General features: G+C 52.1%; 1 protein-coding gene across 5 annotated transcripts in view; it reads left to right on the top strand.

Moving 5' to 3' along the window:
• Nucleotides 1–628: 628 nt before the first annotated feature.
• Ctif (cap binding complex dependent translation initiation factor) overlaps nucleotides 629–11,038 on the top strand; it is a 255,117-nt gene continuing 244,707 nt past the window's right edge. For 3 of the 5 annotated variants that reach the window (XM_038330211.1, XM_038330212.1, XM_038330210.1), the window contains exon 1: nucleotides 755–905. The gene's annotated coding sequence lies outside the window, so the exon portion shown is untranslated. Of the gene's footprint in view, nucleotides 652–754; nucleotides 906–11,038 lie in introns of those variants that run through there. The other 2 variants (XM_038330213.1, XM_038330214.1) reach the window with 2 other exon arrangements.

The following is an 11,038-nucleotide window of genomic DNA, read 5'->3' as shown; positions in this document are numbered from 1 at the left end:
TGATCTGATCAAGTGATGACCGCATTATCCACTGCATGGAATTCTTCCAGCTACGCGATGTCCCAGCTTTTTAGCATGGCCAATGGAAAATTAATTGGTCGCAAAGTGCATATCTAATTACAGCATCCCGCCCCTGCCACAGCGATGCATAAACGTTAATTATAACATGAATCTCAATAACCTACGGTGGCACTTAATGCCGCGTTAATAACGCCACTTGTCTCCCCCCACAACATCTCTCCCAGTGCGTACACTACATTTTCTTTTATCTGCCATTAGGACAGACTTTACACTTTAAGCGCGGAAGTCCTCATTCTTACAGCCTGCCTGATTTTAAGATAAAGTGTTTCTCTGCAAGCCGGACGGTGCCTTCATCCTCAGTTCTGTCCCCCACCATAGAGTGCCCCGCTAGCGCAAGAGGTCGTTGGAGGGCTATGTCAGTGTAAAAACTCTGGTCTGTCCATGCATTTCAGGAGGCATCCCCAGCGTTCCCTCGGTTCCCAGCTCTCCAGGGCCCGCCATCCCAGGAAAGAAAGGCGAACTACATTACCCAGCAGGCTTGCCGCCTCCCTCTTTCCTTTCAAGTCTTTGCACGTGGCCGGAGGGGGAGGCGGGGCCTGGACGTCACTCTCCTACATTCTCTTTCCCTGTGTCAGTACAAGGATCATTTTTTTCCTTCCTCTACTCCCTCCCTCTGCCTGCCCCTCCCTCCCTGCCTCCCCTCCCTCCCTCCCTCCCTTCTCGACTGGGTCGGTCCGCTGAGGTGCCGGATCCCCTCACGGCTGGGACGCGCCGAACTCCCAGCAGGAGTCGGCTCTCTGGAGCCTGGTCCCTCCCTTCCCCTTCCCTGCCCCCTTCCCCCACCCCCGACGCGGGCTCAGCGCGGCGGCCGGAGGAACCCCGAGGTGAGCATCCCTTGTCCGCCCTCCTCTTTTAGTCACCTCGGCTTGCGGGTGGATTCGGGGACCCGAGAGGAGGGCTACATGACGTGCTCTTGATTATAGATATATCCGGGAAAACTGCTCCGAACAATTCTCCCCCTTCCCCCTTCCAGTGCGTTAGCCAGACCGGTGTCCGCACCCTTCCACCGTCCCCTCTTCTGGGTCTAGGGGGCATCGCACTCTCCGATTTCGTCCCTTCCCAGGGTTTGTCCTGTAGTGGGCCCCGCTCCCCGCGCAGTAGGGACCGTGACACCGGACCTCCGAAGCCCAGAAGGGTTCCTGGGGCTGGGGACGCGCGTCTGGAGCCCCACTCACGTTGGAGCTGCGCGGTGTAGCCGATGTCAAGTGCGCCGGGTTCCGACCCGCCGGGAGGAAGCCCGCGAGAGAGATTCCTCTCCCTTTTGTTTTGGAGCCTCGTTTGCTGCATCGAGCAGTTGCTCCAGCGCCAGGCAAACTTGCAGCTGTTCCGACCGTGCTCTGCGCCGAGGTCGGAGCGCGACTCGGGAGGCGGCTGCGGGCGCGGCTGCAGCATTCGGGGCTGCGGGAGGGAACCCGTGTGTGTGTGTGTGTGTGTGTGTGTGTGTGTGTGTGTGTGTGTGTGTGTGTGTGTGTCCACGCTGCCCTTCCCCGCTGGGCTGACGGATTGTGTCTGTGGTCGCGGCTGTCCCCGCCGGGCTCGGCGATATCTGTGGATGGCTCTCGTCTAGACAGGCAACAGACCCCTCCTTTCGTCTCCGGTGAGCCCACGGGCCTCGGAGGGCGCGGCGGCTGGGAGCAGTGGAGGCAGCCTTGGTAGATGCATTGCAGTGGCAGCTTTGGCCGTTCTCGCCGCTGTGGCGATTCTGTTGGTTTTAAGAATTAGCATTCCTGTGGCCTCGGAGTAATGGGGTCTGGGGGACAGAAACGCCCTGCAGATCTGACAGGCTCCAAAAAGCCGATTCTTGCTGGCGAGTAACCCGAGGGCTGTGGAGTGGGCTGATGAGGGAGGCTTAGCAGGTGACGGTCACAGGCACAGGTTTTAGGGGAAGATGGGGGGCGGTGGCTTGGCTGAGACCGATATCTAGGGGACCCGGAGGGCCGCGCGCCGCTTCCTGGATGCCACCGGAGGAGGCGTCCCCAGGACCGGGAGTCGTAGCTGGTTATTTATTGGCATTAAAAGACAATTCAGGATTCAAGCCCTTCACTCCGCCTTCTTGGCTCTGGTTTTGCAGAGTTCTCGGGGTAGGGGCCAGGGGGCGTGTGAGCTGAGAAGGGGGCGCGGCATGTAGAGGGGAGGGGTCGGTGTCTGTGCCCTGCGTCTCCGCACCAGGAGGGAGGCTTAGCCTCCCTTGCCTGACTCTGTGTGTACACACAGCTTGGTCTTAAAGGGGGCGGCATAGTGGAGAACAGCGTGGGGTGGATGCTTCGAGGGATTGGCCCAGCCATCCCCAAATGGTGTTAGTTGGACTCTCTGTCTTGTATGTGTCCACGCTTGCGTTACTAAGGAATTCTTCCGCTGGCGCCGGGGAAGACCTTAAGGTGGCTTGGGCTCTCCGGATGCGCGCGGGAGTCCCCAGCCCTTTGTGGCCCTCTCTCTACGTTTTTCCTCATTCTCCTGGTCCAGTGACTGGCTGGGAGGATCCACCCAAACTCTGGCTTGCCTCCCACCCCATACCCCGGAGCTGGGACTCAGGATCCTTGACCCTAGTACCGAGGCTACTCGTGGTACTCGCGCCTGTACATTCCCTCAGCTGTCTTCCCCTATCCTGGAGAGAATCCACTCGTTCAGCCACCCCTCTTAGCTCCCAGTTCTTTAGTTAAGGACCAAAGTAGCCACAGCCTAGGCCCTGTCTGCCTCTGCCCACAGGCTTGTGGGGTTACACGCTACTGTCTGCCCCGCCCGCCCGGCTGTCATTTTTGAAGCTCTGAGATTATCCTCCTCTGGCTAGGGGCCCCTGCACCGCCTGGACACCTCAGAAACTGCAGGCTCGGGTGTTGGGAGCCTCCCCAGGTCGAAAGTGACACAGCTTAAGCACCGCCTCTGCTCAGAAGAAGGCGAGGCAGAGCACAGGGAGGAGCAATGGGCTGTCCTGCCGGGTTCCTCTTGCTCAGCGTAGGACCTGGGCCCAAACCTCTGGAATCTCTACTCCCAGCAGCCCTGGGCCACGCAAGGAAATCGCCAGGATTTTCAAACAACCCAAGTATACAGGAGCAGATTGCCCCCAACAGACACGAGATAGTGTCAGGACGCTCTGCCGAGGAAAGTCCTCTGAGTGTGTGAAATAGGACTCCACTGACATAGCAGTAGACTCAGCTGTGTGTCCTGTCCTGGGGAGGACCGCTCCGCTCAGAGGCAATAATTTGTCAGTTCTGGGTATAGTGCCATTGAGGCGAGTAGATCTCTAGAGTAAGAACATGTGTGTATGAGTTTACAGAACAGCTCTCCCCTGCATGTCATTACATACTACTAAGAGGACCCTGTGAGGTAGGGCAGGACCAATCCTGCTGTACAAAGGAGGACGCCAAGGCTCAAGAAGTGATGTCACTTGCCTACCGCCTCTCAGTAGGTAAAAGGCAGCTTTCCTCCTCTTGTGATTTCTCTTTGTAACCCATAGCTGTTTATTGTTGTTTAAGAAAGAGGCTTCCCGCTGGGCGGTGGTGGCACCTCCCAGTACTCGGGAAGCAGAGGCAGGCAGATCTCTGTGAGTTCGAGGCCAGCTTGATCTACAAGAGCTAGTTCCAAGATAGGCTCCAAAGCTACAGTGAAACCCTGTCTCGAAAAACCAAATAAAATAAACAAAGAGGGTCTCCCCAATGTTGCCTGACCTACCACCACCTCCCAAATTCATGATTAACAGGTATGTACCTAGTACCCACAGCTTTTTATTTAAATAGTGAGCATTTTTTTGAGGGTGGGTTCTTGGCACCTCAGGAAATGGCCTGGAAAAGGGGTTAATATATTGGTACTTAGTCTTTGTCAAAACACTTTGTTGTTGTTGTTTCGAGGCAGGGTCTCACTGTATTGCCTTGACTGGCCTCCCTGTGTAGACCAGGCTGGTCCTGAACTCATAGAGACCCTCCTGCCTCCAGAGTGCTAAGATTAAAGGGGTATACCACCTGTGCTTGGATTTAGTCAAAATAAATGGCAATGAATAATGAAAACGGATACTATAAACCACAGGCCTTTACCATTCATCTAATAATTTGATGTTGATGAGTACATGCCAGCCGTGACATACCTGTTATATGTCAGCATATAGTAAGCACATAGTGTGAACAGAACATGCCCTTGTGCCTACAGGTGTATTCATCCAGTCCTTGGTGAGTCCAAGATGTGTTGGTTTGCATAGGTTTTTGTTGGTGGTGGTGGTTGTTTTGAGAAGGCTGGCCTAGGGTTAGTATAGCCCAGGGTGGTCAATCTCAAACTCACAGCAACATTCCTGCTTCAGGCTCCAAGTGATGCTGAGATTTATTCTTTGCCACTTTCAGTCCATCAGGTTAGTCATCGACTCCCCTGTCTCCCTGTCTTCCTCCCTCTCTAGGGATGGTCAAATCTAGGAAAGAGCAAAGCAATCCCTCCCTGTCTGTGCGAGGGCCTCAATGTTCATGCAAAAATGAAGGGTCTCAGACATGACCTTGGAGGGAATTTCAGGTTGACAACCTGGCCAACAAATTATCTGAACCATCTATCTTCTCAAAAATGTGTCCTGGGCACCTCCAAGCTTGTGTCTCTTGAAGAACATGCAAGAGAAATTAACACCTGGTCCCTACTATGTGTGGAGCAGTGATTCTCAACCTGTGGGTCACGGCCCCTTCTGAGGGTTTGAATAACGTTTTCACGGGGGTTGCCTAAGATCATCAGAAAACACAGATATTTATATTATGACCCATTACAGTAGCAAAGTTACAGTTGTGAAGTAACAGTGAAAGTGATTTTAAGGTTGGGGTGGGGTCACCTCAACATGAGGAACTGTTGATGAGGATCGCAGCGGTGTTAGGAAGGTTGAGAACCACTGCTCTAGAGTCTGAAACTGTGTTCCAGCTGTTGTGTTAGATATGGGTGCTTTAGTTTCTCAAGTGCTTGTGATGGACCCACGTAGGCTACACAGTCCGTGTTGTTTTGGGCACACAGAGACACTACAGCAGGACTAGTTAAGATGCACCGCAGAAACGGAGCCCTACGAAGGTACTCAGTCAGTTTCACGCATGTCGGTTGCTAGGTCCACACTGGTGCTCAGTGTCTTAGAGCAAAGGTAGTGGGAAGGGGTGGTGGGAAAGGTCATCATGTCTCTGTTACCTGAACTGCAGGCTGTTTGGAATCTTCTAGGTGGGTCTAGGGCAGTGTTTCTCAACCTGTGGGTCGTGACCTTTTATAGGGTTGGCCCCATGGGTATCTACATTGCAGTTCATAACAGCAGCAAGAGTCCAGTTACAAAGTAGCAACAAAATAATTTTAAGGTTGGGGTCACCACTACATGCAGAACTGTATTAAAGGCTCGCAGCTTCAGGAAGGCTGAGAACCGCTGCCCTAGAGCTATGTCCAGCCAAAGATAGGCAGCCGATGGAGACTTACCCTGACGCCAACCAGCAGGTTCTGCTGAACCCAAGGCACCGTGAGTATGCTCTTTCTGCCCTACCCCCAGCTCTGTGACTCAGAGAGAAGCTGTGGTTTTTGTCAAGGTCTCACCAGGCCCTGCAGGGCTTACAGGGTCTGTGCAGACGTTAGTATGAGATCTGGGATGTTGGGATGTTGGTATGAGGCCCAGGATGTTGGTATGCTTGTATGTGATGTTAGATTGAGACTCTGCAGGGCTTACAAGGTCTGTGTAGATGTTAGTCTGAGGTCTGTGATATTAGTATGTTAGTATGAGGTCTGTGATGTTAGTATGTTGGTATGTGATGTTAGTATGAGGTCTGTGATGATAGTATGTTAGTATGTGATGTTAATATGAGATCTGTGATGTTAGTATGAGGTGTGTGATGTTGGTATGTTAGTATGAGGTCTGTCTGTGATATTGGTGTGTTAGTATGTAATGTTAGTATGAGGGAGGTCTGTGATGTTAGTATGTTAGTCTGTGATGTTAGCATGAGGTCCTGCAGGGCTTACAAGGTCGGTGTACATATTAGTATGAGGCTGATTTTATCTAGTCCCAAGTTAACTTGTGTGGTCTCTGTCATCCTCTGATTTCATTGCTCCTACCCCAACTCTAAGGTAGTAGAAACTGATCATAATGGTGGAAGCTGGAGGTGGGTGGTTGGGATGCAGAATCTTGTTTCTCAAGAGACGGGAAGACATACAAACAGACAGGCAAATTATAGTCTCTGAGAAGTCTCCCACAGTGGTGTTTCTGTAGAACTTACCTGATCACGTGTTAGCTGCAGTCTGTAGCCTGAGACGAGCTGTGGTTCAGAACAGGGTGAGAACAGACCCACCCCGGTGTCAGGCAAACTGGATGGAGAAGCAAACTGCCTGGTCTCCATGCAGAGACCTCAGGGCCTCAAAAGAAAAAATGGTTTGCTCAGGGTCACAAGGAGCTCTTGGCAGAGTGGGACAAGAAACTTTGGTCTTTTCATGCCTTATCCAGTTTCTTTCTCATGATCCTCCTGCCTCCACCTCTTCAGCATTTCCTACTGGTTTAGGTATATGCCACTACAACTGACCCAATTTCTTTTTACACCAGATATTTGCCAAAACCAAAACAAAAAAGTGGCTCCTTACTTTTCAGTCTGCACACTTTGTCTCCTCTCTTTCCTTTGACGTCCACTTGGCCGGAGACTGCTCTCCTTCAGGGCTGGCCTTTGTTGCCTTGGATTTTGTCTTAGCATCCAAGAACAATTGAAGGTTTTTGAGGACTGGGGGCCTTGTCGTGTTCTTATTTGGTGTGCTGCTTCCTGGCCCTATGGCATGGGCCTAGATGCTGAATGCTACTATGGCCTTGCATTTCCCAAGCTCTTTAACTGAATTAAGCAAGGACAAAGGGGCAGTGGGGCAGAAGAGGATGGGGGTGGGGCTTTACCTGGCTTTATGTGTATTACATCAGTCACCCATGTAGACTTTTCATTTCTGCTTGTAAGGTTGGCTTCATCTCCCCAGCCCATTTTATAGGTGAGATGACCAAGTCTCCCTTTTTAGTGACATGCCCAATTCCCAAATGAGGCACATGGACCCTGAATCTCCAGGGTCCACCCCCTCAGTGCACAGTGCTAAGGATGCTTTACCATGTGACACTGTCACTGTTTTATGAATGGAGACCTGGAACCCTTCAGAGATTTGGGCTTTGTATTGGTCATGACCAGCCAGGGAGCTGAACCCCCCAGCTCACTAACTCCAGAGAAGGATTGTGACGTAGATAAAAGATGGGAGGCAGTTTCCATAGCAATGATAGAGTAGGACCAGTTTGGGATGGTTTAATGAAAGAGGTGTATTTGGGAGTAGGTCTAAGTATTGGGTGTGAGGGGCTTCCGATTGGATAATGACCCAGAAGTGGATACAAGGAAACTGTGTGCATGGGGTGGGGTGGACCAAAGAGGCTTGGTTGACCACCCTGTGGTTGGCACCGTTGGCACAGCCTCCTTCGTTGCCACTGGGCTTTGTTTCCAGGCCTGGCCCTGTGTTAGATGTGGGCTCCAGCGGAGGACAGGCAGAGGGCCCTAACTCAGATGTAGCAGGAGAAAAACAAATTGTCACTTTTCCCTACAACTTTTCAAGTGCATGATGACGTCATCACCTGCCATCCGGGAGGACTTCCTGAAGGAGACGGCTCAAACATTGACTATTAAGGAAAGAAAGGAACTAGCCAGTGGAGACCAGAAAAGGGCCTTCTGTGGTAATGAACAGCAGGCACAAAGGGGTGGAGGCTGGAGCAACTGACTCTGCCTGGGAAGGACTGTGAACTCAAGGACTCAGCTGGGTTGGGGACCTGCTGTGTGACCGATGCGCCTCCAGGATGGGAAAGGGGGCTTTCACAGAGTGGTCTTCGGGCTCCCGGAGCCACAGTGTGTGTGTCATAGGGAGGAGATCTGCAACCAGGCTGGGCACTGGGGATGAGTCGAGGGCCGCATGTTGTCTTAGGTTTCTGTTGCTGGGATAAATAACTAGGACCAAAAGCAGCTTGGGCAGGAAAGGGTTATTACCCTTTCACTTCTGCGCGTCACAGTCCACTGAAGGCAGCCAAGGCAAGAACTCAAGGTTGAATCCTGGAGGTAGGAACTGGTACAGAGGCTGTGGAGGGTTCTGCCTACTGGCTTGCTCCTCTTGGCTTGCTTTTTTTTATAGTACCCAGGACCACAAGTCCAGGGATGGTTCTACCCAAAAATGAGCTGGGCCCTCCCACATCAGTTGTCAACCAAGCTAATGAACCACAAGCTGCTCTGGTGTGGACTTCTCCATTGAGGTTCCCTTTCCCCAGATGATTCCAGCTTCTGCCAAGTTGACATAAAACCAGCCAGTGTACATGTTAAGCAGATTTGGGGAGCATGGCCTGTGGTTATTGTTTGCATTTAAGGAGAACGCTACACACACACACACACACACACACACACACCCTGGCTTCTGGCCACACTAACTGACTGTGAATGGCAGCCCATGTATGTGTTGGAATAGGTCTGCTGAGGTAGTGTGAGGGAATAGAGGCCAGTGACAAGTTCAGTGTCGCCGGCTTTGGATCCGAATCCCAGCTGGTGCAATACTGGATGAAGAAGGGGAAGCAGGAGCCACTGTGCTGAGAGTGAGGTGGTTATCTCTGAGGATACGGGGGGGGGGGGGGGGGGGGACCTGGACCCTGGCAGGGCTGCTGTAGACAATAGAGCAGACCTCTTCCTCCCATTGTCAGAGAATCCTTTGTCACACAGGGCTGCTGGCTCCTTAGGGAAGTCAGGCAGGGATGCTGTGTCATGCTGGAGGCCCAGCTGGCAGAATCCGGCTGCAGCTTCAGCTGGATGCCTTAGAGTGAGTTAGGTGAGAGGCCCTTCTGTCTTCTAACATCCACAGAGAGCGGAGCCCTGTCCCAGACCCTTGAGAAGGGCAACTGCTTTCAGGAGCAGGTGGTGAGCTTGAGGTAAGATGGGGACACACAGAAGCTGCTAAAGAGCCGTACAAACCAGGAGAGTAGAATGTAAGCTAATAACAGAGCACAGCGGAGATCCCCGTTTCGTTCATCCGTCACTGTACTGCTGTTGGGGCCAGCCCAGCCTTCTCTTGTTTGGACCTTCAAGACCCAAAACTACACACAGGAGGTGTTGGTCTCCCATGAGTCTCTGCAGGGTCGTGGCCTGTGTCTGGGATCAGAGGTCAGCCAGAGAAGACATCTCTGCACAGGTGTTAAGGGGGCACCCCAGTACTGACTTAGGCACTTTCCGTACCACAGTGGAATACCCCTGGAAGCCTTCCAGCTATGGAGTGCCGGGAGATGCTGCAGAAGATGCAGCGGCAGCCTTTCTAAGAACAGCCTGGCTCACGGAATACAAGGGAAGCCCTGCCCCAGCTGAGATGTGGGGGTGTGCTCTGGCGGGACTGTGGCTGAAGGATAGCTACCTGGGTTCAGAACCCCAGGGCTCCAGCCCTTATAATGCCTCCTCTGGGACTGGAAACAGAGAGCCCTGCCTCTGGTAGGCACCGAGAAATTTGCCTGCCTGGAGAAAGCATAGGCTAGATATCAGTCCCTCCCCCCGCATGGGTGGTACTGGCTGTTCTGGTTTGAAGTTGGAAGAAAAATACCTCCGGGCAGTTGGAAGCTTCAGGCCTGTTACAGCTTTGGAAGTCCCTCTGTTATTTTATCCTGAGGGCTCAGAGAAGAAATTAGCTCACAGTTTTGGGGCAAGATCCTCCACATTGTGGGTTGGAGGCTCTAAGGACCTAGAGAAGTACTGGGGTTCTTCTTCCATTGTTAATTTAAATCTCCTCTCAGAGTCCAAACCCGGCTTCCAGCCCAGGGCAGTGTGGATGATGAGTGAGCCAAGGGGAGGAAAGGCGGGCAGAAGGCCCTGAGCAGGACCTAGAGAACCTAGAGGCCTTGAAGACAGCTGCACGGGGGTGGAGGCACATGCGTGGTGTGGAGAACGGTCCCTACTTCAGCTTAGGTATTAGGAAAGGTCTGTGCGTGACATGTGTGAGGTCCCGGGTTCAATCCCCCGTACTGCAGGGAAAAAAGAAAAAAGTAACATATTTGTAGATGAGTCCCATATGTCTACAAAACCCGGAGCCTTCCCTCACGCAGCTTGCTCATACCAAATCCTTACAATGTGTTGTCTTTCTAGGCTGCTGTTTAGGGCATGCAAGGATTCCCATGGTTGTTTCCTCTCCAGACCACATTTTACCATGTCCTTCCCTATGCCCAAAGATACAGTTTCAAACTTAAGGAGACCCCTGGGGTCAGCTGGCTGGCCTTTGATCTGCTTGGGAATGCAGGTCCGAGCAACACTTAGCCCGCCTGTGAAGCCGTATTCCAACTATGGGAAGCTTCCACCGCCATTGGCCACTTCTGTCTAGAGTCCCTGAAGCCACAGTCCTTTCACCATCTTATTTCTGTTGGAAGGGCCTCTGTTAGCCGAGCAAAGACCGAGAGTCCAGCCAGTCTCTGTCTTAATTGATTTTAAGGACAGACATTGAGCAGAGCCGGCTGCACAGGCGCGGTCTGTGATACATTAGGTTTTTTTTTTTTTATTTTATTTTTTGTTTGATTTTATTCCTGGTTTCTGAAACAGGGTCTAGATATATAGCTCAGGTTCACCCTAAACTCTCTATGTAGTCCATAGTGTCTTGTATCCAAACTTGTGATCCTCCTGTCTCAGCCTTTCAGGTACTGGGATTATAGGTATGAGCCACTATGGCTGGCTTGATATAGATGCTCTGAGCTACTTTGGCACAATGCTTCTCAGACAGTCATGAGAGATGCCTTTCTTGGATGCCTAGAACATGCTTTTGCTTGTGAAGTGGCTTAGGAGCCACACACACAGGGCTGGGTTCAGTAACTGTCTATTGTGTGCCAGGCTCAGCACTGGGCACTTGGGTCTGTGTTTCACAGAATGAAACTAACTTCTGTGACGGAGACTGCTGGGGGCAGAGACGTGGGCATGCCTGACTATAATGGTGGCCACAGAACTCAGAAGTTCTTCAGAAG

The sequence above is a fragment of the Arvicola amphibius genome, chromosome 5, assembly GCF_903992535.2.
Source record: "Arvicola amphibius chromosome 5, mArvAmp1.2, whole genome shotgun sequence".
Taxonomy (NCBI): Eukaryota; Metazoa; Chordata; class Mammalia; order Rodentia; family Cricetidae; genus Arvicola; species Arvicola amphibius.
The sequence above is the reverse complement of the archived record's forward strand: the minus strand, read 5'-3'. Positions and strand labels throughout refer to the sequence as shown.